The 25,734-nt window shown below is 39.3% G+C and overlaps 1 protein-coding gene across 1 annotated transcript in view; it reads right to left on the bottom strand.

Moving 5' to 3' along the window:
- LOC109920905 (GRB2 related adaptor protein) overlaps positions 1-25,734 on the bottom strand; it is a 52,395-nt gene that overhangs the window by 10,454 nt on the left and 16,207 nt on the right. The window lies entirely within an intron of this gene.

Here is a 25,734-nt window from a genome sequence, read left to right as displayed (position 1 = left end):
AATGAAAATATCCGAAATTAAAAGCTGGCCGTGATACCATTGTTGAGTGCTGTAAAAACACATCTGATTAAGGGAAGGAAACTTATCACATTTACCCAGTCTGTCCTACATGTTACTCCAGACCCACAGCAATGTGATTGACTCTTAATTGCTCCTCTGAAATGGCCCTAGCAAGATACTCAAGGGTATTTAAGGATGGGCAACAATGCTGACCAAAACAGCAAAACCCATTTCCCACAAACAACTTTTTTTATCGTTCATATGTTGGCAGTAACAACATTCAAGATCATACTGAGACATTTCATCACTTAACACAGAGCTACCCGGTGCCTGTTATGGTCCCATTTTTCTACAGAAATCTGTTTAATGGCTTTTTTGACCAATTAACATCTCAGTGATTCCATGCTTAACTATTCTTTGTTCTTTGGTTATTTTCATTCTCTCCTTTGGAGTTTTTTGAACCTGTTAAGTTGCTACATAAAAGCAGATCTTTTTTTTTACCTGTTCCTTCCTTTTTTTTCTCTTTTACTTCCCTCTTATTTGTTTGGTTTGGCCTTTCTTGTAAGCTTATTGAACAAGGACAGCAGACAATCTTGTGGTCCCCCTTTTTCAGAGGAATAGGGAACATGGGCTAAAAGGAACTTTTCTTTCTGAGTGTAGACATTTATGGCATGGGAAAAGGTTTAATTATACAGGAGTTTGAGGGAGAAGATCGGAGGAGATTACAAAACCAAGAAGGAACATGTTCCAAACACCAGCACTGTAATTAACAGTACAACACTATTTTAACCAAACTAGAATACGCAATAACAATGGCTCTATGGTCTATAAAGGTGAAACGCTTGTTTGGTTCATTAACGATCTACTTGAGTTGTAATTTCCTTATTTAAAGAAATAAGCCCTTGACATACATATATAATGATGGGATGTCTTTAAAACCAATTATGAATCATGCTTTCTATGAGAATTAACAAGGGAGCAAGGCAGGATTTGGGAATGATACACTAGGATAAGTGTATCATTCCCAAATGATACACTAGAATAAGGATTTGGGTTGGTAATTATAACTCTGAATGTTTCACAAAAAATGTTTATTCAGGAATGAACATGAACATATTGTATACAATGCCAACATCGCACTCTATTTGGGCACAAAATGTTGACACAAAACGTTTTTATAGACCTTCAACTAAATGTAAAGAAGCCAATTGAGCATAATTGGATCAAAATTAACACCTAGGCCTGTAAGGAGACATTAAGGCAAGCGACCAAAAAATGAGGCAAGGAAGTAGGTTTTAAGGGAGAAGAGATAGAGAAGCAGAGGAGTTTAGCGAGGGAATTCCAGAGGTTAAAACCTAAGAATAGAAAGTATGGCCTTGCATGATGCAGTGCAAGTTGATGCTGATGTTCGAGGCTGAATTTGGAGAAACACAGAGTCCTTGGAGGGGTGGAAGATACTGGTGTTCTCCTGTAGAAATTGATATTTTCCTAACCAACCTGTTCAGAGATGTTATTACACACCTCTAGACCAGGTGGGACGTGAACCCAGGTCTCCAAGCTCAGAAGAAGGGACATGACCACTCTCCCATCCTGCAGAAATTGATCCACTTTCACCTAGCCATTGAGACCTGTTTACTATTCGTCTTCAATAGGTTTCACATTGAGCACTTTGAAGTAGTGTTGAAACTTGAGATTTTCTGAGAATAGCTTTATTACAGGTTAACTTAGGTAAAGAATTAATTGTACTGAAAGACAGCGCAAAAGTTGAACATAGTAGCAGTAAAAGGCTAATTCATGGTAATTAAAAATAAATCTGTACAGCTCATTTAATTTCATATTTCATAAACAAACCTCTTATATCTTACTGAGAAACATATCTTTATATTTCTTTTCCATTCAAATTTCAGTGTGCAGATGAGTGAATGAGAGTACTCCATAGCAGCTTGCAGAATTTCCAATGAACAGCATTAAATTATGTTTAAATATGATACCACATTGTTGAGCTTGATGAGGTGTCAAATGTTGGATTCAATAACTATAGGACAGTTGAAAAATGTTTCTGACCAGCCCTACCCTGACACCCATAATTTCTCTCAATAACCCTCCTTCCACATTTGTCATCTACCAGCATATCCATTATATCTATTATTGCTTTGGAATCCAAATTTTGGAATAGACGGCCATTAAGTCTCAAACTTTGAGTATGTTTAGGGTACAGACTGATTACCAATACTGTACAGAGTTATAGTGATGGAGTGAGTACAAGGAATTGAAATGTTCAATAGCCATGATAGTATTAATGATGAAGCAGGCTTGATGGGTTGAATGGCCAAGTCCTGATCCTATGTTCCTATTCCATCTCTCTCATGTTCATATAACTCCCTGTTAAATGCCACACTCCTCAGTTACTCCTCTGGTATCGACTTTCACATTTTCAACACTCACTGGAAGTGTCTCGATTTTATTATTGGAATTTTTTCGGCATTATTTTACATACATTTCAGAAAATCAACTTTCAGGGCTGATTTACTGAGTCTTGAAACCTCAGGATTTCCCAAGGTGCTTTACAGCCGATAAGAGTTTGAAGTGTATTCATTAGTTACAATGTAGGAAATGAGACAACCTATTTTTTTCCCACAGCAAATCCACTCAAACAATAATATCATAGTGATTATAGTATGGCAATCTTATGAAAGTAGTAATGCTGGGAATAACTAGCGGGCCATTCAGTATCTGTGGAGAGTGAAACAGAATTACTGGGCAAAATTTTCTGGGTACACCCAGGGCTTTTGGAAGGGTAGACAAAGGAAATTATTTGAGCAGGAGGCAAAAATTCAGTTTCCCAACGGTAGGCTAAAGTTTTGCTATTAAGTTCTCAGAAGCTTTCAGGTAGGCCAGCTTCCCTGACCTTCTGGTTTTGCATTTGTTACATGTTGCATACTTAATGAGCTGCAAAGGACATGATTGCATGGAAAAAAAACCCGTGCTGCCCCAGAATGGAATTCCATCTCGTTTTAAACTGCCTCCCACTCAATCTCGGAGAAAAAGCATATTTCTCCCAGTGTTTCGGTTTGATGACCCATCATCAACACTAAAAAATAGGCAGACAATTAATTGAAAGATTATCGACCTGAAATGTTGGCTGCTTTTCTCTCTCCATAGATGCTGTCTGATCTGGTAAGTATTTCCAATATTTTCTGTTTTTAACTTCCAATGACCTGGGTTTGCATTTGGAAATGTAGGACTGGGTGCCAAATGCAGGGCAAGTGCCTTCACCTAAAAAGAAGCAGTGCAGACTTTCAGTAGGGGAGGATCTCACTTTACCAGTTTCTTTCAGAACCTAACAATGCGAGTGCATTGAGGTAAGCTCTAAATTATGGTTTATTTAAATTTCAGACAGTCATAAATAAAGTTCCAGAGCAAAGATAATTGTCTTAAAATCGTAGCTGTGGGGATTTGGAGTAAATCCTGGGAATGGATAAGAAACTGGCAACAACAACAATGGCAACAATTCCTATTTATAACGTGTTATGAACATTGTAAAATGACTCAAGCTGTTTCACAGGAGCACTACTGTATAAAATTTGGCACTGCGCACGTGACGTGATAGCAGGACACATGGCCTAAACCTAAATTAAAAAGACAGGATTAAGGAATGGCTCAAAGGGGAAGAGAGAAATGGAAGCATTTATGACAAGAATTCTAGAGGGTGAAGTTTCGGCAGCTGAAGACTCAGTCACTAATGAGACAGCATCTGGGGCTTTTTAACCATTTTGTGACTTTCTGTTGAAAACAAGTAGAGGGAGGTTAACTTGGTATCTGACCATGTGCTATCCCTGTCCTGAGAGTGTTTGATGGGGACAGTGTAGATGGAGCTTTACTCTGTGTCTAACCTCTTGCTTCATCTGTTCTGGGAGTGTTGGATGGGGACACTGTAGAGAGAGCTTTACTCTGTATCTAACTCCGTGCTGTACCTTTATGAGGAGTGTTTGGTGGGGACAGTGTAGTGGAAGCTTTACTTTCAGTTTAAAAGAGTAGAGTGTTTAAAATCGAGAATGTATAAGAGATAAAGGAGTGTAGAGATCACAAAGGGTATTGGGGCTGGAGAAGGTTACAATGAAAGGGAGGGGTATGGTCAAGGAAGGACTTGAATTTAAAAATGACTTGGAATGTGAAAGATGCTCTGGATGACTAAAGAGAAATTGCAGAATATGGAGCTTCAAGTTCCTGCAGCTTAGGGGCAGGCTGCAATGGCCCAACTTAAAAATGGAAATAAGATACCCCTTATGCAGGCTCAAACTGCAGTTAAGGCAAATTGTGTGAGAAATACTGCAAACCAGCTATGAAGAGGGACCAGCAATTAAGCATCTTGGGATGTTGTACCACGTTAAAAGTGCAACCTAAATATAATTTGTTGCTGTTGTTGTTCAGTCAGTTTCTTATCCGTTCCCTTAGTTCAAATCAACAGCACTTTGCTTGCAACTCTATTTATAGCCTTTTGAAACTCAGATTAATTACATTTTAGAGTTTACGTTAATCCATTTGCATTGTCAGGGCCAGAAAGAAACTGGTCAGAGGGGATCACACCCTCCTGAGTTCACTGGTGGTTTTGTTAGGAAAGCATTTAACCTGTAGCTTGTACCTTGGCCCAGCTATCAGTAGACAGCTGGGAAACTGCAACAAAAATAAACAGGAAATGCTAGAAATATTCAGCAGCTGGGGAGTGAAAATGGAATTAATGATTCAGGATGATTTGCTTTTGGTTAAATGATTACCTTCTTCAATTCTGACAGGAGGTCATCGTTCAGAAACATACAGCAAACATTGAATCCTACCCTCATGGTATTTGATGGGGGGAGCTTTCAATCACATGGATTGGTGGGTGCAGACACCACTTTCTTTCTGCCTCTCCCCAGCTTCGGTCCACAGTGGGAAGTCCCAAGAACAGCCATCTTAATTAATTGCATTGCACAACTAATGTCTGAGTAATGGCATGCTGCCAGTGCTGCTGGTATTAACCCAGTGACAGGTTGAGGGTCTGACCATGTAGGGAGCAACATAAGCGAAGTGTCTTTGGAATCCGAGCGTTGTTCCCTCATTGAAAGGTACTCAGTGCCTGAGGGTGCTGACTTTGGGAAATGCTGGGGGTGGAGGAGTATCATTGAGAAGCACCCTCCTGCTCTTATTGCCAATTCCCTCTGCAGTGACATCCCTCCACTTCCAGCTATCATTCACTGGTGACTGGGTGCCTCCTCATTCTGAGCTGTCAGGTAGCTGTAATATCAACATCAACCACAGTCTCTGAGCGGCACTGTTGAGTGCAGAGGAGCTGCTAGCCTCTGATTGGTCAGAAGCCGTCGGCAGGTGGGATTTCTGCCCCAGGAGCCTTTGTTCCAGAGAAAGGTTCATTGCTGGCCCACCAAGTGTCTAAGGAGACCCCAAGATGCAAGGGTCTTTTTCAAAAGCGTACCTGTAGGAGATTTGCTGGCTTCAAAAGCCCATCACAGATCATGGAGCAGAGAATAGATTAAATAACTGAAGGCAGACACTCAATGTCAGAGCTGGGGTGTCAGAACCACTTAAGACAGACCTGGCCTGGAGGACCTCCTGAATACCTGTTGGGAGTATGGCCAAAGGTTGTTCTTTAAAGAGGTTGGTGCAGGCGGGCAGGAGTGGGCAGCCTGGGGTTTTCTCTTTGGAAAGTTGTTGAAAACCCTGCGACAGAAGCTGGGTTCTATTTTCAGAGGGTTTCTTTTGTCCATCAGGGACATCCGCTGAGAAGCTTATACCCTATCCTTCCATCCTACTCTCTTGTGCTTTAAAACCCACCCCTTCATCCAACCCCCCCATACATTCCCTCCCTCCCTAAGTTTACCCATTGCTATTGACTTTGCTGGGTCCAGGGATCCATTGGGCCTTCAATCTAGGCCCAAATGTAATTCCAGTGGTGCCTACTACACAGATGTGATGCTGTCAGTAATGTCACAACCATTTTAGCCCACCCACACGATTTTATGGCTACAAGGCAGGTTTGTTCTGTGTCTGTTGGCTTCCTGCCAAATTTTCTTCTGGGGGAGGGGTACAAGTCATCTGTATACAAATCTCCACCCATTATTTGAAGGAGTGTAATTAGTTGTCTTCAGATAATGCCACGATGGGAAACATCCTCTCAAGATCTACAAGCCTAGTCAAAATCTTATATATTTCAATAAGATCACCTCTCATCTTCTGAACTCCAGTGAGTGTAGGCCTAACCAACCCAGTTTTCCCTCTCAACGTAATTTTCTCATTCCAAGTGAGCCTTCTCTAAACAGCTTCCAATGCAAATATACACTTCATAATTCTGGTGTGCTAACTCCAAGCCTGTATTGGAGTTTAGGAGAATGAGAGGTGAACTTATTGAAACATGTAAGGTCCTAAAGGGACTTGACAAAGTGGACCCTGTGAAGACATTTCATCTCATAGGAGAGTCTAGAACTAAAGAATACAGTTTAAGAATAAGGGCTGTCCTTTTTAACACAGAGATTAGAGGAATTTCTCTCTCTCAGACTGTCACTAGTCTGTGGAATACTCTTTGCTAGAAAGCAATCAATGTATTTGAGGCTAAGTTAGAATTTTAATAAACAGGGAACTGAAGGGTTATTGGGGTAAGGAAGAAAACAGGAAGATGGAATTGAAACCACAACCAGATCAGCTTTGACCTTATTGAATGGGATGAACAGTATAGACTTGAAGGACTGAATGGCCTACTCCTGCTTCAAAGTTCTATACTGCTATGTTCCTACATACTGATAGATTAACGAAATGTGTTCTGTGTACTACAAGATGCCAAAGCCACCAACCATATTTAAGTAAATCGAAATCCCATGAATTTCAGCAAAAAGTTGTTGCCATTCTGTGTATTAGGATTGCAGGTGAATATGTGAAGCTGTGCATTTCATTAAAATCTGAATTACTCTTGGATCCTGATTAAAGGAAAGTGATGTCAGAATGGGGAAAAGTGCCAGCTATAATTTTATACATTGCATCATTCGTTAGCCTTAATTTTCATATACACCATTTCACAATTCTGGCAATTTTAAATACCTAGCCACAGAATTAGCTAACAATGAAATAATCAGCCATAGATAGAATATAAAAAGAGAAATTGCTGGGAAATCTCAGTGGGTCTGACAGCATTTGTGGAGAGAAAGCAGAGCTGAAGTTTTGGATCCAATGACTCGTCTTCAGATCTGTTGTAAAGAGTTTTTCCAACAATTTCTGATTTTGTTTCTGATTTCCAGCATCCGCAGTTCATTCATTTTATTTTTTATGGACAGAATATACTTTGGCTGGGAGTCAATGAACAAGTGTCAGCTTGGAATATATGCTCTGGCAGGGCTTTTATGTAATGATTCCAAGGAAAAAGGACCACCAACGCAGACAAGCTAATATAGTGCTGCTCTGATGTAGGTTGGGCCATTATATAACACTGTACAATAATGAATGGAGTCATCTCACTTCCAAAAGACCAAATAAATTTTGTTAACAACTAATAGGAGTCCACCATTCAGTAGTTCCCTGCTCTGCTCTACCTACCCCGAGTTTACACAGCACAAACCATCAAGCAAGCCAAACTCTCACCCATGGGCTCCGTCTACACTTCTCGTTGCTGTGGAAAAGCTGCCAACATCATCAAAGACTTTTCCTATCCAAGTAATACTCTTGTCCAACCTCTTTCGTCAGACATAAGATACAGAAGCTTAAGCACACGTACCAACAGGTTTAAGAATAGCTTCTTCCCCACTGTTATTAGACTGCTGAAATTCAAATCTAATCTTGCTTTTGTGCACCTCCTGTGCACCCATAACACTGTATGCCTCGTTCTGTCTAAGCACCATCTGCATGTCCTTCTTTGTTATGACCTGCTTATACTGCATACAAAACAAAACTATTCACCGTACTTAGGTACATGTGATAATAAATCAAATCCTTGAGTGTTTATGGGTTCAAACTCTAATAACCAAATGCATTACTACCATCTGTTAATTTGCTGAGCTTTTGATTATTATTTCTTAAGCCATCGATACATTTATAAACTACTAAGAGAGCTTTGTCGCACGAATGACTGACAACCATAGCGCTATTCAATCATTGCAAAATTTTAACATTTCTTCTAATTTCTTCTTCAGAACTAAAAGATGTTGGTAAATGTTTTTATATATGTTTGACAGAGAAAGAGGAGGAGCAAAGGGCAGATGGTGAGGAGACCCAGTGCAAAAGATAAAGGGGTTGTTAATAGCAGTGGAAGAGAAAAAGAGATGTAAAATGGGTATAAATTAAGGTCAGAAATGGAGAGAATAGGTCCTGTCTACTGACAGCAAAGTAAACAAGACACAAACAAGGCAAGGCTGTTGGAGGGATGGGGAGGGAAATGTAAGAAAAATGGAGAACCGACATCATGTGATCACTTTCCAATGTCATGGAATTCAATACTGAGACCTAGAGACCATAAAGTGCCTAAGTGAAAAATGAGGTGTTGTTCCTCAAGCTTGGATAGTGCTTTGTAGAAACACTGCAGTAGGCCCAGGACAGAAATGTGAGCATGATCGGGAGGGGTTTTAATAGTGAGCAGCTGGGAGATTGGGGTCACGCCAACACAAAGAAGGCAGCTTTGCGAGCAGCAAACACAGTAGACAATATTAAAGATGTACAAGTCAAATGCTGCTTCATCTGCAGGCTTGAGGAACTAGGCCTCATTTTCCAAAACTTTCAGTTCTGAAGAAGAGTCAAATCAGACTCAAAATATTAACTCTGTTTCTCCCTCCACAGATACTGCCAAGCCTGCTGAGTTTCTTCAGCACTCTCCACATTCATTTCAGAGATCCAGCATTTGCAGTATTCAATGCAAGATTTTACATTTATCCCCTTTACATCATATAAAAGCAAAACAAAAAAAACACAGAACAGTTCCCCATTTTGCAGCAAGGTCAGAGTTAATACCAAATATATAATCGAAATATATTCAGCTGTTAATTACATTTAAGCACCGAAGACATATTCCTTGTTCCAAATTATTTTTTATCCACTCTTGGTTTCAAGGAAGTACTGCTATGCAAATTGTAGGAGGATATTGAAAAATAATGACTGTCCTTGGTGCTTCAGCATAATTAACAGCTGAATGTGTTTTGGTTATAAGTCTGGTGCTAATTCAAGTTTGACCTTGCTTCTTAAAAGGCATTCTTTCTACACTTGTTTTTGTTAGTATATGAGGTATTGAAGAAAATCTTGCAATAATTTTGGAGTTGAAATGTTCTGAGTCATTCAAAAGTCAAACCTTTCTTCATAGTTTATCAACACATCTGTTGTTTGAGTAAGCAATAACCAATGTTATCCAACATGTCAGAACTGTGCCCAATGAGTGGCTTTGTCTACTTCAAACCTATAAACATTCAACGACTGAAACTCGGTTGGTGGGGGCGGGGGGGGAGGTGGGGGGCGCGGTTGCAGGGTGGTTGGGGAGCTGGTGATGGAGAGGAATGGTAGCTCTGTCAACTCCTTTTGAAGTGAAATGACTCAATTATTCAATATAACATAATGGTTTTAACTTCTATCGGATCCAGATACAAAGTGTGGAGACACTTAACTGAAGAGTTAAATTGGATTACTTTAACATAAACAGCAGAATGATATGAGTCAGTGCCTGGCAAACTGAATTGTTTGAAGACATTAGCCTTAAAGTTGGCTAAAGCAGTTTTGATCTTGACAGGATAAAGTACAACTTTGACAATTTATGTTCATGCAACATTAGAGTTTATATAATGTACATCATGGTTTAATTAAGATTAAAGACCTTGCATTGATAGTGGAATAATCAGGATCTTTCATAATAATCATTGGAGAATGTTAACTCCTTTGCCTAGGTGTTAACGTGGGACCCTAGTCCATTTTAGTCACTGGGCCCCAAGAAAGTTAATTGTATTTGTCTCCACTGGGTGGAGGAAGTGAAAATCAGGGCTGGCCTTGTACGTTGGGAAATCATCATTTGATGAGTTGATTCTCTATGTCTGTGTTGAGCAAATTATTTACTGGATTGGGTGGATAAGTAGGGCCATAACCCAGCCACTTCACCTTTTGGCCAGGATTCAACTCCAACCTTGAAAAGTAGTGTCAACATTTCCCTTTTGCTTTCTCTTACACAACGTTCATAACCCAACACCTAATGATCACTGACGGAGAGATTTTAATTTAACCGTGTTTTGTTTTTTGGCTCACTAACATGCAGAATGTCTCAATTTTATTGGAATACTTGCATCGTGAACTTCAACTGCCGTTTGGCAAAATATAATGGGTCCAAACTAATCCCTCCAATAATATTTCTTACCCTAACCTTGACAACAACACCCACTTCCATGGCAGTATACAATGACAATACACCTACTGGCCTTTAACTGAGATTGCTAAATGGAGAAGAATTTTGGAATTGAACTCTACACTTGAACATGTTTTGTTTTTAGATGTACAGTTTTGGTCCCTTTACTTGAGGAAGGATGTCGTTGTATGGGAGCACTTCAGAGAAGGTTCATTAGATTTCAGAGATGAAAAGCTTGTCTTATGAGGAGTGATTGAATAATTTGGACCAAAATCACCAGAGTTTAAAAGAATGAGAGGTTTAATTGAGGGAATTGATAAAGTAGACGCAGAGTGGATGTTTCCCCCTATGACACAATCTAGAATGAGAGGTCATAGTTTTAGGCTAAGGGTTGGCAGGTTCAAAACGGAGATGAGCAGGAATTACTTCTCTCAAAGGGTCATGGATCTGTACAATTCACTACTACTGAGGACAGTGGACACTGGGACACTGAATAAATTTAAGGAGGAAACTGATTTTTAATTGGTAATGGGTTAAAGCATTATGGGGAGTGAGCAGGAAAGTGGAATTGAGGCCAAGATGAAATCAACCATGATTATATTACATGGCGGAGCAGGCTGGAGGAGTTGAATTGCCTACTCCTGCTCTTAGTTCATATGCTCTTCTGTTTTATAATTGGGCAAGGGAGAACTTTCATCTTGGTTTGAAATTCCTGAAAATGGAAGTACACAATTCTCTAGTGGTCTGGCATAGTTGCAAGTGATAAGGTCTCAAAATTACGTAATTAACTGAAGTAGCACTTAAATGTATGAAACCATGGTGACCTTCAAAAGAAGCAACAAAATTAGATCCTTTTCAGGAGGATAGCTGGTGTATAAAAAGAGCAAACTCTTTCATATTGGAAAGAAAAGAGCACAGTACAATACATTACTGCAGGCAGACTTGGCTGCTACTTAGCCCAGACGTGTAGACTGCTTTTACTTCCTTATACAGAATTATTGACTTAGGTAAACACATAAAGCGGGGTCTAATGAAAAGGGGAAATTTTAAAGGATTTCTTAATTAACCCTGTCTATGATCATGTGATGAAATAGAGAGGGCGGTGGCTAAGTATGTCATTTAGAACAACATGTAGTGCCGGTCATAATTTCCATTAAATTGTTAATTAAAAGAAGACTTAATAATGCAAAGCATTAAAACAAGAGAGTCACCCTTACCTATTGTAAGATTTGGTCTGAGAAATATATGACGTGGAACACTCTTTTCTATTCATACAAAATGGTAGGATTTTATCCTTTGTCACTTATCATAATACAATTGTACCAATGTAAACTTTCATACCCAGTATTGATTTTGGAGTCTGCTCTGAGCCCAGGAAGAGAAGCAAACTTGGGTCTGGATGCTGGTTCCCCAGGGTCCTAGTAAGGCATGTTATCAAAGGGTGATTAAAACTTTCCAAATAGTCTCCAGGTTCCTGGAGGTGGCAGGAGCCAATTTAGCTGCCCAAAGTCAGCATGCTGGCGATGGACTGGGCAGGTAGAGGGGGCAGGGGTGCAACAGTGCCTACAGACTGCCCAGAAGAGGCCACCCACCCACAATAGTGAGACGACTGCAAAAGCCATACTGAAACATCCTCTTCCCCATCTGTTGGCCATAGCATCATGCTGCTGCTTGCAAGCTGGAGGCCTCCAATTGGCCCTGCAGCATTAAGAGCCCATAGACCATTCTTAAATAGAGAGTGAGCCTGCCCTCTGGCTATGATGGTGAAAATCACCTTGAGCGACAGTTTAAATGAGAACTTCTCACCCACATTTGAATTCGACTGTGGGGTTCAGAAAGAAGCCTGTAGTAAGTCCTATCGCATAATGTCAGTTTTTAATATTTCCAGAAATAACTTACAACCAGATTTTACACTTAGGGGTGAATGAAAAGTACCCACTATTATTACTCTTTCACTTTCCCACAGATTTCCTGTTGGATATTGCACTGGAATTTGTAGAAAATTGTAGAAGGTGCCTCTGCAGGAAATCATATAACTGTGTGAACAGTACAAGTGTGCATTCTTAACAATCAAACTGAAGAATCCTTAATGAGACATGTGCGTTCTTGACAATCAAACTGAAGAATCCTTAATGAGACACACAGAGTGTAAAGCAAAGTGTAAATTTGAATAATTAATGCATTTTCCAATCACTTATAGAAAGTAAAACAAAGAGAAGGAAAGAAGAATGGAATTCAGAAACACCTAAAAAAGAAATATTATGTTTCAAAAATTTTCTTTTTTCAGTTTTAATCTATGCTTTGTGCAAAATCTTTTGGCTTCACCAGGTATAAAAACAATTATCAAATATTACTGATAAATTAATGTTCCAAATTTGGTGAAATTCAAGCATATTCACATGCTCTTGGAATTTCTCACGCATTGAAATTTACATATCTATAAATTTTGAGTGACCTTCAATCCAAAGGTCTAAGAGTATTGTTTGTTACATAGCATAGATACAGACCCTTCAGCCCATTAAGTCTGTGCTGACCAACAAACACCAAGCTATCCTAATGCCACTTATTTGCACTTGTTCCATAGCCCACTATGCCCTGGCATTTTAAGTACTCATCCAGATACTTCGTACATGTTGTGAGAGTATCTACCTCCACAACCCTCTCAGACAGAATGTTCCACATTTCTACAACCCTCTGGGTGGAAAATTCATTCTCAGGTCTCCTCTAAACCACTTATTCCTCACCTTAAACTTCTGCTGTCTGGTCTTGGACACATCTGGCACAAGGAAGAGATTCTCAGCTCGACTCAGTCTATATCTCTCATAATTTTGTACACCAGAATCAGATCCCCCCTCAGCCTCCTCTGCTCCAAGGAACACAAACCCAGTCTATCCAGTCTCTCCTCATAACTGAGACTTTTCATACCACACAACATCCTGGTGAATCTCCTCTGCACCTTCTCCAGTGCAATCACTTCCTTTTGATAATGCGGTGACCACAACTGCACACAGTATCCCATCTTTGGCCTAATCAATGTTTTATAAAGTTGTAACAAGATTTTCTTTCTCCTATATTCTACCCCCTGGTTAATGAAGGCAAGCGTCCCGTATGCCTTCTCCACCACCCTGCCTACCTGTGCTGACACCTTCAGAGATCTATGCATTATACACCAAAGTCCCTTTGTTCCTCAGTAAACTCTATAGACCTATCATTCATTGAGTATTTCCTTCCCTTTGTAGACTTCCCAAAATGCATCACCTCACACTTATCAGGATTAAATTTTATCTGCTCTAGCTCTGCCCAATTTAGCAGCTGATCAATATCAGACCATAGCCTGACTCCATCCTCCTTACTATCAAGAACACCACCAATTTCCCTGTTACCTACAAAGTTGCTAATAATATCTTTTACATTCCCATCGAAATCATTAATGTACATAACAAACAGCAAAGGTTCCAGCACCAAACCCTGCAATAACCATTGGTCAAACAGGCTTCCAATTACATAAACAACTGTCACCTTTGCCTCCTATCTGTAAGCCAATTTTGGATCCAGTTTTCCAAATTGCCTTGGATCCCTTTGGCTCTTACCATTTGAACCAGCCTTCTATGTGGATCTTTGTCAAAGACCCTACCAAAATCCATGTAAACCACATCAACTGCACTACCCTCATCAATATACTTAGTCACCTTTTTAAAAATGTAACTAAATTAGTCAGATCTTCCTCTAACAAATCTATGCTGGCTATCCCTGATCTATCCCTAATCAATTGCTGCCTTTCCAAGTATTGGCTGTTCCTGTAGTTCAGAAGTTTTTCCAATAATTTCCCTATCACTGACGTCAGACTAACTGGTCTCTAAGTACTTGGTCTATCCCTGCTGTCCTTCTTGAACAAAGGAATTGCATTAGCTATCCTCCAGTCATCTGGAACTTCACCTGTTGCCAGTGAAGTGTTAAATATCTCTGCCAGGGGATGAGCGATCTCCTCTTTCACCTCCCATAGCAACCTGGGATACATCTCATCGGGATCTGAGGAATTGTCCACGTGTATGCCTGTTAAAACATGCAATACCACCTCCTTACTGACTTAACATGTTCTAGAACCTCATCATCACGACTAAAATGCCCACTACAATGTCTTTCTCTTAAGTGAATACAGATAAGAAGTATTCATTTAAAACCCCACCCATGTCCACTGGCTCCACATACAGACTGCCTATTTGGTCTCTAGTTGGTCCTACCCTTCCCCTACTTGTTCTCTTACTGTTAATATATTTATAAGAAGCCTTAGGGTTTTCCTTGATCCCATCTGCCAAAATTATTTCATGGCCCTTCTTTACCATCCTAATTTCCTTTTTAAGTAACCTCCCACACTCTCTATACTTTTGATGGGCCTCCTTGTTTTTAATGCACTGTACCTGACATATGCTTTCTTCTATTTCTTGATCAAACTATTGATATCTCTTGACATTCAGGGTTCCCTGGAATTGCTGCCCTTGATCTTCACTCTTAGAGGAAAACATTGGTCCTGAATTCTTACAATACTGCTTTTAAAAGACTCCCACTTTCCAAATGTAAACTTACGTGCCAGTAACTCCTGCCAGTCTACGTTTGACAGATTCTGTCTGGTGATAATGAAATCAGCCTTCCCCCAGTTTAGACATTTCATTTCTGCTCCAACTTGGAGCGTGCCAAGGAAGATGGTGGAGCAGTGATTCTGGAAGTGGACTATAAATCCAGAGGCTACTGCTCATTATCTGGCAACATAGCTTCTTAACACACCATAGCAGCTGGAATATAAACCTAGTGACTATGACAAGTGTCATGGATGATTGTAAAAATACATTTGGTTCACTAATGGGAAGGAAGTCTGCCATCCTTCTCTGGTCTGTCCTATATGTGACACCAAACCGACAGCATCATGGTTCACTCCTAAATGTCCCAACAAGGCACTCACTTCAAGGACCATTGGAAACTGGCAACAAGTGCTGGTCTTGCCCATTTCTTAGAATAATAGAATCTCTATAATACTGAAATAGGCCATCCAGCCCATCAAATCTGCACCAACTCTCTGATGAGCACCCTACTCAGGCCCAATTCTCTATCCTATCCCTGTAACCCTGCATTTCTCGTGGCTAACCCACCTAGCCTGCACACTATGGGCAATTTAACAAGGCCAATCCACCCTTACCTGTACATTTGTGGACTGAGGGAAGAAATTGGAGGAAATCCATACAGGCACTGGGAGGATGTGCAAACTCCACATGGCCAGTCGCCCAAGGCTGGAATCAAACCTGGGACCCTGGTGCTGTGAGGCTCTAGTGCTAACCACTGAGCCACCGTGCTGCCCAATCTCAGGTAACAATAAAAAAATTGAAATACTTTTCTGGCAACCTCATTGAGAACTTACTGGGTCAATTATAATGTCCAAGGCTAAAATTGATAAGTTTTCTTAGGTAAGGATATCAAGGGACCTGGACTAAGGGCAGATAGATAGAGTTGAGGTGCAGATCTGCTAAGGGCTTCAAAAACCAGAACAATTTGTATTCCTGTGAGCTTTCACTTATTGTATCATGTTCAATTATCAAATCTAAGACAGGAAGTTTTTTTTAATGTAATGAACAAGGGATTATATTTGTTTCTTGGTTTAATAAAGACACAATATCACAAGATCAGTACTGAAACAATACATGAGATATTTAAGTGTCTGTGCCAGAAAACCACTCAATGTTTTTCAGGGTTTAGTGTGACATTGCAAGCATCACTGTGATTGGTGCAGAATTATGTGGAGTTAACTTCACATGCAAGGCACAACTAGCCCAGAATTGAAACTGTTCTGTAGTCAGCATCTTCTGCTGATCAAGCCAGAATTATTGTTCCTTCACTCATTTGTGCTGAATGCTTTAGATTAACTCGGTACAGGTTTCAAAGGTTAGCTAGACCAGGTCCTGTGGTGTACTCCCACATTTTGTGGTTACTGATAAATACTGAACAATGCTGCTGTGCCACTTAAAGAGCCTCTCAGCATTTTTGCATTTTTGCTTGCTGAAGTTAACATCCCCATTTCACTCGGCTTGACCACTGTAGGTGTTACCTTGCAGGTAAAAGTCGATATTCTGTTTTAATAGTGTCCTGATTTTAATCACTTCATCAGTGTGGCTGCACCTTCAGTTGACTAGGCTGAACCTTTGAAATTCTCTCCCTGCACCACACCACCTTTTGCCCTCATTTTCCTCCTTTAAGACATTCTTTAAAACTTAGATTTTTGCCCAAGCTTTTGGCCAATTCATCTGATCGATTTATGTAGATTGTGTCATACCTTAATGCTTCTGTGAAACATCTCAATGCATTTTATTCAAATAAATGTATGATACAAAAGTAAATTGTTGGCACTGCATTTTTCCTATACTTTATGGAATTTCTTTTACAGGAATATTTTACTTGTCCTTCAGTCTCTTATTTTGACAGGTTTAGTTTTGTAAACAAAAACAAGCTTTTTCTTGTTCTCTACACTTGAGGACTGCACCAATTTCTCTGTAAATTTTGCTTGGCATCAAGTTTTCTTTGATAACACTCTGGTGATAAGTCTTGAGATGTTTTACAACATTAAACATGCCATACAAATTCAATTTGCTATAATTGGTGTGAAGCATTTTAAAAACATGCTGCATTTAAGATGGAACTGAAAGTGGGGTTGAGTGCTGCATGAACCTGCAATTTAGTATTTTCATTCAGGGTTTGAGTGAAGATTTGTAGCTCGGGTCCTGGTTGTAGATGTTGGTGTGTTCGTCGAGCTGGGAGGTTTGATATCTACCGGAAGCAGCAAAAACCAAACCATATAAATTCAAACCGGCACAAGACAACAGTGCTTCACAGGAGGCTCCACAGCACTGAGGATGTCACCTATTAAGGGGATGAAATGCCTGCTATCAAACCTCCCAGCTCGGCAGACACACCAACGTCTACAGTATTTATCTTATTTATTTATTATCAATCATTCCGGAGACTAGTGCTAGATCAACACACTCTGAAATATTTAATTTGCAGCAACAATGTCCAATGAAAATGATTTGTTACACTGTACTTTTTGGTACTATGCATTTCAATATTGGAAAAATGCCTAATGTTTTCTGACAAATAGTTCAACAGAAAAAATAGCCAACAGCCTTGTGAGTATAAATTCTGTGATGTGCATCTCCGGGTGGATACTGAAAATGCACACCCTTGTAGTGCTGCAGGGAAACAGAGTGACTTCACCATTTAGCTAAAGTTGTTATGCTGTTCCAATCATTGCAAAAATAAAGCCGCCATCAAAAACGTAAGCACATATGAATTAGGAGCAGGAGTAGGTAATTTAATCCCTCGAGCCTGCTCTACTATTTAATACAATCATGGCTAATCTCATTTCGGCCTCAACTCCACTTTCCTGCTCATTCCACATAACCCTTAAGCCATAATTAATTAAAAATCTGTCTACCTCCTCCTTAAATTTACTCTCTGTCCCAGTGTCCATTGTATTTTGAGGTTGTGAATTCCACAGATACACCACCTTTTGACAGAAGTATTTTCTTCTCCTCTCTGTTTTAAATCTGCCACCCCTTGGCTTAAAACTATGACCTCTCAAAAATATTACATCTAGCAAATACTTGGGTGTAGCATCCTATTTATAATCAACAAGATATGTAATAGTTAAACTTTACAGCCAAATTTATAATTGTAATAAGTTATTTTACAGTCTTTTAAAGCAATACAATAATACTTTAGGTTTATTTCTTAAATTGCAGCATTTGGGTGAGTTGGCCCTTCCATCAAAACCATCTTATGTGATAGCTAAACATTTCGTACATGGTCAGAGAGTCCTCATTTACATGTCACATGTATCTTTTGAAAAATCTAGTACGTGAGTTGATTAAACACTTTTCTAAACTTGTCCTGCCAAAAAGTTGTTGTTATTTATTTAAACAGTAGTGTTTCTAGTCAATATACATTATTTACCAATGCTCTGTTTGTTCATTCCCTCGTCATTCAAAGGTAATCACTCATACTGAGACATAGTCCTGTGACTGTTGTCAGTCCTACAGAACCTTGGTCAAGTGAACAATCACAATCAGTGTATGTTAATCTGGAAAATATAGCAACCAGAACAAGGAGTTGACCTTGACCGAGTGTTACAGACTGGCACATTCCAAGGGACAGGACTAGGTGCTGAGGGACATATTAAAGCTTGAGGCATCTGCTGTCAAGTCGCAGTGGGGAAAGACCACTATTTCCGGTCTTCCTGCTGAAATTAAGTCGGGGTCTGTTCACTTATCAGACACTCCCAGTGCCTCAAATGCATGTAAATATAGTCTGGTTCAAGTAAGAGATGCCTTTGGTTTGTTTGGATAGAGTCAAACACCAATGTTTGTTTCAGAGATAGTAGGAACTGCAGATGCTGGAGAATCTGAGATAACAAGGTGTAGAACTGGATGAACACAGCAGGCCAAGCAGCATCAGAGGAGCAGGAAGGCTGACGTTTTGGGCCTCGACCCTTCTTCAGAAATTTCTTGTTATCACCAATGTTTGTTTGTTTCCTTTATATACTACTGTACAGAACCGAACTGCATTTGTGACTATGTACATATATAAAGACATTTTTTGTGAATAAAATATAATTTTGAAATTTAAAAAAATCTAGCAAGAGATCAACAATTTCAAGGCAAATGTAAATTTCAGCCTATGGATTGCAACAAACAAACATAAAAGCTAACAACAAGTGAATCTTACACTTTAAAATATCTCAGTGTTGTTTAATTATCATAATGTACCAAACATCATGCAAATGTCACAACTGGCCAACACAGATAATGTACCATAGCTGAATAATGGGACAATGGACAGGGTCTTACAATCAGCAGTGAAAGCATGGCACTCATCTTTCATGTTACCAACTGCAGCCCAGTTTTTACGAGCTTTCAGTGCAGTGTCATCTATAGGACATCTGGGGAATCTGTGAGCAAGATAATCCAGGCCCTTGAGATCATCAGATTATTAGGGAGAGAATTTGACTCACGTAAAACCCATTCTTCAACAGAAAGAAAACCAGGTCCGCAAGGGATGAGTTTGCACTTTGGATTGGGACACCGGCATGAGGACCAAATGGACATTCCAACCTCATGCTGTGTAAGTGGCAGCCAATCAACCTCAATACTCCCTCAATTGGTCAATTAATCATTTAATTAAATATGACAGGTGAGGTCTGGAAGTTGGAGGTCAAGAGAAGATTCTTGACTCTGGAAGGAGTTGTAGGCTGCCTTTCTAAATAAGAAAGGTTTTCCTTATTTTGAGGTACTCTTCATGTGTTGACATAATGGGCAGTCCAAGGGAGCTGCAGCTGCCAGACCAATGTTACAACAAAGGCAAAGGCTTCCTATGCTTGCAGCTGTGAACAGTTGAGAGGCCTCAAAGTTATCCTGGACTGCTAGGCTGGTCTGTTGTTGAGTGGCTTTCTCTGGGGAGCTGTAGTGTTGCCAAATCCAGGAAAATTCCAGTTTACTTCTGATTCATACCCTTATTTTCTTCGGAGTTTAACTAACTGCCTGTCACGCTGAACAGACAGCTGTTCTAAATCCTGACCTGAAGTTGCAGTGGTGGGATGGTGTTGGTGAATTGACAGACAGGTTGGTGACACAAAATTATGTACCTGTAATCCCTGACCCCATCAGTCCATGAAATTCTTGTCTGCTGTGTCTAAACTAGGAAGTATAAATTATATTTAGATCATGGATAGAAAACACAGTAAAGGTTGGGAAAAGTGGATGGATTTAGTGACAGAAAGAAAAGATACAGATAAAATATTGAAACAAAATAACTTTGGTTTAAAAGAAATTTGTTTTTAAGAAGATCTGTAACATTTAATAAGTTCAAAATAACTCCATGCCTTTTTATAATCAAATTTTCAGATCAGGGAGAATGTTTGGCATTAGTTATCACTTAACACAGTTAAAATGTTATTTGCTCCTGAATGCTCTAGCCCTTGCATTTAACAGCTTCTACAGAGGGCAGATATATCAAACATATTTCTCAAAATTGAGTCTTTTTACAGGAGACTTTTATAGCAAATATGGCAGAGCAGGGTTTCTCTGCCAGACATTATCTGATTTCCACCATGATAACACTGAGCGACTTTAGCCTCTCCTTTTCCTCAAACCAGAAATCCAGACCATTGTAAACAGTAATGAGCTATTGTATTATAGACTTCATAACAACACTAGACTTCATAACAACACTATTGATTTATTAAAACAGTGAAATAAATAACATAACATGAACACAAGTAATGTGTTAGCCAGTAAATTATGATAGAGGACAACTAAAGAATTTTTTTTTTTGGTTTATCATTCAAATCAGAAGGAAAGGAATTTTTGGTCTTCTTTGAACGTTTGCTCTATAAGAACTAATTTGTTCTGTCAAGAATATTACTGTAATTCTCTTCTGGCAGTCAGGTTAATTTTATTGCACCAGTCATTGTATGTGGCTATTCTCCACAGCCTAAATATTATTCAGTTGCATTTTTGCTAATAATAAGCATTTCAATTGAAGTTTGTGAATTTTAATAAGCATTTAAATACAATCTAGCTGGAATAAAGTGATGTTGAGCATAATTGCATGTAGTGCATAATTGTTGCTGATTCAAGTGTTTTGAAACTCAACTACAATTACTTAGGGCTGAAATATTTAGCAGTTTGTAATTCAATATCTAAACAGGATTGTGGATAATTTAAACTGAAAATCTCAGCTACATGAGTGATAGAAGCAGGGATGAAAAATACATTTTGGGGAAAAAGTGTAATCTTTTAAGAATCAAATATCTATGCTAAGCTTATAGATCAACAGAAATGTCCAATCTTTTGGGGAAAATTTGTTATTACATAGCTGCCTTTTTCTGAATTAATAACCTCATTGTATGATCTGCTTTGATTAAGTGTGATTTCCAGTAGGATGGGTAATACATTGTAAATGCTCAGGGAATGGCCCCATGATTGAGGCACTGAACCACCTAACTCATGGTTTTTGTATTTTGTCTTATTATAGGTACAATTTAACAATTATTTAATTCCAATTCTAAGCCAACCGACTGGGATCTCTATGTCAATCTTGAAGTGCAAAATAGACACCAAATTTAATCACTTGTAGAAAAAGTGGACAGCTAATGGATCAGCTGAAATAGTCAGTGTCAGGAACTGTTCAACTGATTTACAGATCTGTCACATCTCATTCACCTAGTATCTAGTTTAACAACATCCATTGGAAAGCAACAGAGGGAACACCGGCTAATTCTATGTGAGCCATGGTTCACATAGTCAAATAATTCTATTCCGAGTGCTTGGTTACACCTAACTTAATAAAGATCTGGAAGTAAACCCAGCGTTGGCTTCATCAAACAGTACATAAGCAAAACAGTTTGAGTTTCAAATATGAACCTTCCACGAATGTATTTACCTACTTGCAAATCTTGAAACCAACTCCAGCCATGCAAAATATACTCCTTGCACAAGACTGGAAATAAAGCAGTCAAAATACACCATGTGTATTCAAGTTGTTGGTAAGCCAGACCTGTGACTCTGTTCCTCCACTTTTAACTCTCTGTTCATGTAACAATGGCGAATATATGAGAGAAACGCACATCTCTCATGGCATTTTGCAGTAGGATTCTAAGCTCAGTCAACTGCGGGTTGTGATAGGTATTCCATGCTCTCTTCGTACTGCTGGCTCCCTTGTTTTGACAATGGAGAGATGTCCATAGTTTTCATAGAATGTCAAGTCCTGGATGCACCCCATTTCCTTCCTTTAAATTACAGTTTTAGTTTGTGCACTCAAGTACCATTCCCAAGGTCTAAACATGAGGGCTGGCATTTCAGTGCAGTACTAAGGGAACTCTGAACTATGTGAGCTACTTTCTTTTTCACATGAAACATTAAAGGTTCTCAGGTGGACCCAGAGAAACCAAAGGCACTGATTTGAAGAACAGCGAGAAATTTTCCACAAACAAAAACAGAAGTTGCTGGAAAAGCTCAGCAGGTCTGGCAGCATCAATGAAGAAAAAGTCAGAGCTAATGTTTCGGGTCCGGTGTCCCTTCCTCAGAACTGGACGCAAAATGTTAACTCTGATTTTTTTTTTCTTCGTAGATGCTGTCAGACCTGCTGAGCTTTTCCAGCAACTTCTGTTTTTGTTCCTGATTTACAGCATCTGCAGTTCTTTCTGTTTTTAAGAAATTTTCCATGATGTTCTATCCAATAATTGTCCCTCAACTAACACCACTAAACGCAAGATAATCCAGTCATTCAAATTTATGAGGTCTTGCTCTGTACTTGCCTCATTTAAAATTATCTCATTTCTGACATTGCAACAATCACTAAAGTCACTTCAAACAAAGCTCAGAAGCTGTAGGAATTTTCTTTTACCCAGAGAGGTGGTGAGAATGTGGAACTCACTAACACAGGAAGTGTTTAAGGTGACTAGTACGGATATATTTAAGAAAAAGCTGGTTTAGGTTATGATGGAGAAAGGAATTGACAGTAATGTTGACAGTTATATGAGGAAGGATAGGAGGCAGCTCAAATGGGGCATAAGTGTCACCATAATCTGATGGGGCTAAAAGACTTGTATCTGTATTGTGTATACTCACTAATTCTATGCGTGTTTTAATATTTGTTCACAGGATATAGGCATTGCTGGCTAATCCAGTATTTATGGTTCACCTTGAATTGTCCTTGAGAAGTTGGTGCTGAGCCACCTTCTTGAACCACTGCAGTCCCCATGGAGCAGGTACAGCAACGTTCTACGGGGCAGGAAGTTCCAGCATTTTGACCAAGCAACACTGAAGGAACTGTGATATATTTCCAAGTCAGGATGGTTTGTGGTTTGGAGAAGAACTTGCAGCTGATGGAGATTTTCCATGCGCCTGCTGCCCCTTGTCCTTCTAGATGTTAGAGATTACGGGTTTGGAAAGTGCTGTCAAAGGACCCTTGGCAAGTTGTTTTGGGCGCATCCTATGAATGTGAAAGACACTATACAATTGGGAACATATTCTTCTTATCTTCCAGGAAGTGGAACAGCTGAAGGTCTGCTGTCAGCAATGCCACCTTAAAGGGTTTGAAACAAACACAGTCTGACAGCTAACACCCACCACATCAACAGCACCTGCACCAGAGCTCTGTTGAGGATGTGTGTAACTTTGCATAAACCATCAGCAGATCTCTGGAGATTTAAAGCTAAAATTTCAGAGTCGACCCATATGTTTGAAAATTCAGCAAAGTGTGAACATGCAAGTTAAGATGGTTCTGGAGATAAATATTAGTTTGAACAACTTCCGTTACAAGTTACAGCAAAACACACAATGTTACCTAACCCTGTTAGTGTGGCAGCTGGCATAGTCAATAGCACTGCTAAGTGGATGGAAATAAAATTTCTCACTGCTAACCCTAAACATTGAATACACCCTTTCAAATTAGTACTATGAAGTCTCTGAAAAAACTATCCACAGTTCATAAGATCAATTTAAAAAAAAAAGAAAATTTTTAGGCCTTGTTAATAGGTATCCTGAACAATCAGGGATTAACAATATTGTAGTACTCATGGTTCAGTAGGTGTGCTTTATCTTGTACTTCGAGTCAAATGGAGGTGCCATCTACACTATTGTGCACACATTCAGATCTCGATCCAGAGTGTCACAGGCTGTAGGTGTCTGCAATATACACTGTCACTGAGATTGCTTCCTCCTTATCTTGAAGTAAGGGTGTTCAGCTCCTCATTCACTGTCCTGTTAACTCATTTGACTAGATGGCTGGCTGGTTTGATTTTAATTTATAAACTTCGATCAGGTCACCCCGTCAACCTTTGATTTGCTTTATTGTAGTCATGTGTACCCAAGTACAGTGAAAAGCTTTATTTGTGAGCAATACAGGCAGATCATAGGGTGCTCAGACAGCGTAAAGCATATAGGTTGCACTACACAGGAGGTGCGCGAAGCAAAATCAACATTAATGAGATTGCAATGCAGAATCATGCCAAAGCTGTGAGTTCAATTTCTGCACCAGCTGAGGTTACCATGAAGGACTCCTTCTCAACCTCTCCTCTTGCTTGAGACATGGTAACCCTCAGGTTAAACAATCACCAGTTGCCTCTGTCTAATGAGAAAGCAGGCATGTGGTGTGGTATTGGTGACTTTCTACTGTAACAATCCTTCATTTATATCAGTACAATGTAGGGTTCTTAATCCAGCTCTCTAGTGCGATGATTAAGATCTCTCTCCACATATTCATTTTAGATTGGTATCTTCCCTCTTACTAATGTCAGAATCATGTGATCAGTCACATTATCATGATTTGTATGAATCTCATTAGCCCATAGGTAATACTTGCCCCTTTGTGTCAGAAGCTTTGTTGGTTCAAGCCCTCACTGAGTGTAAAACTTAAAGTGATACTCTCACAGAGGGGTGCACAGTTGGAGATGCTGTCTTTTGAATGAAATGATAACGATGAGGCCCTAACCATCCTTCAGGTGGCTTGCAATGTCTGGAAGAGGGCAGCAAAATTCTCACTGATCAATATTAACCCCTCAATCAACATAACTTAAAATCAAATTATCTGGTCATTAAGCATCAGTGTCTATGCAATCTTCATGTGTGCGATTTGGCTGTCACTTTTCTGCATTGCAACAGCAGCTACATTTCAAAAATAATACAACATCTGTCAAGTTCTTTGTGACATACTGGGATAAGGAAAGGCACTATACAAATGCAAGTCTTTGATAGTGTGAGAAGAGAGACCAGAGAATTATTACCACGTTCTGATATTGCATATCACCCTTCAGCACTGATCAAGACGGAACACGTAATGTGCTAAGATACAATTGTGTTTCAAATTACAAGTCATTGAAACAAAGTTAAGAACAAATGATCTTTTCATAATAGATCACAAGCAAGTATGTCACTCTTCCTTGCTGAAGATTGATTTAGTGTCCTTACACTGCTCTGTGCAGGATTTTATTTCAGTCTGAGATGATGCTATACAACAAACTTCTCAAATGAATATACAATGTACTAATCAGTTTGATGAGGCTCATTTATAGCGTTTGTCAAATGACACCAGTATTCCATTGATGTGTTGGGTATTTTTTTGTCGCAATTGGATATATTGTATCTTTGAAAAGGAAAGCGATTTGAAGAACCATAATGAAACTACAAGTTGTGAATCAGAATGGCATTGACCCAAATGGATAGCTATTTTACGGAGCCAGAATAAGCATTATGGATTAAATGGTCCTCTTCTGTGCTGTGCATGTATTTCTATCATTCTTCTATAATACTCATTGTTAAAATTAGCTATCTTTAACTCATTCT

The sequence above is a fragment of the Rhincodon typus genome, chromosome 21, assembly GCF_021869965.1.
Source record: "Rhincodon typus isolate 14 chromosome 21, sRhiTyp1.1, whole genome shotgun sequence".
In the NCBI taxonomy this organism is placed as follows: domain Eukaryota; kingdom Metazoa; phylum Chordata; class Chondrichthyes; order Orectolobiformes; family Rhincodontidae; genus Rhincodon; species Rhincodon typus.
This window is presented reverse-complemented; position numbering and strand designations above follow the sequence as displayed.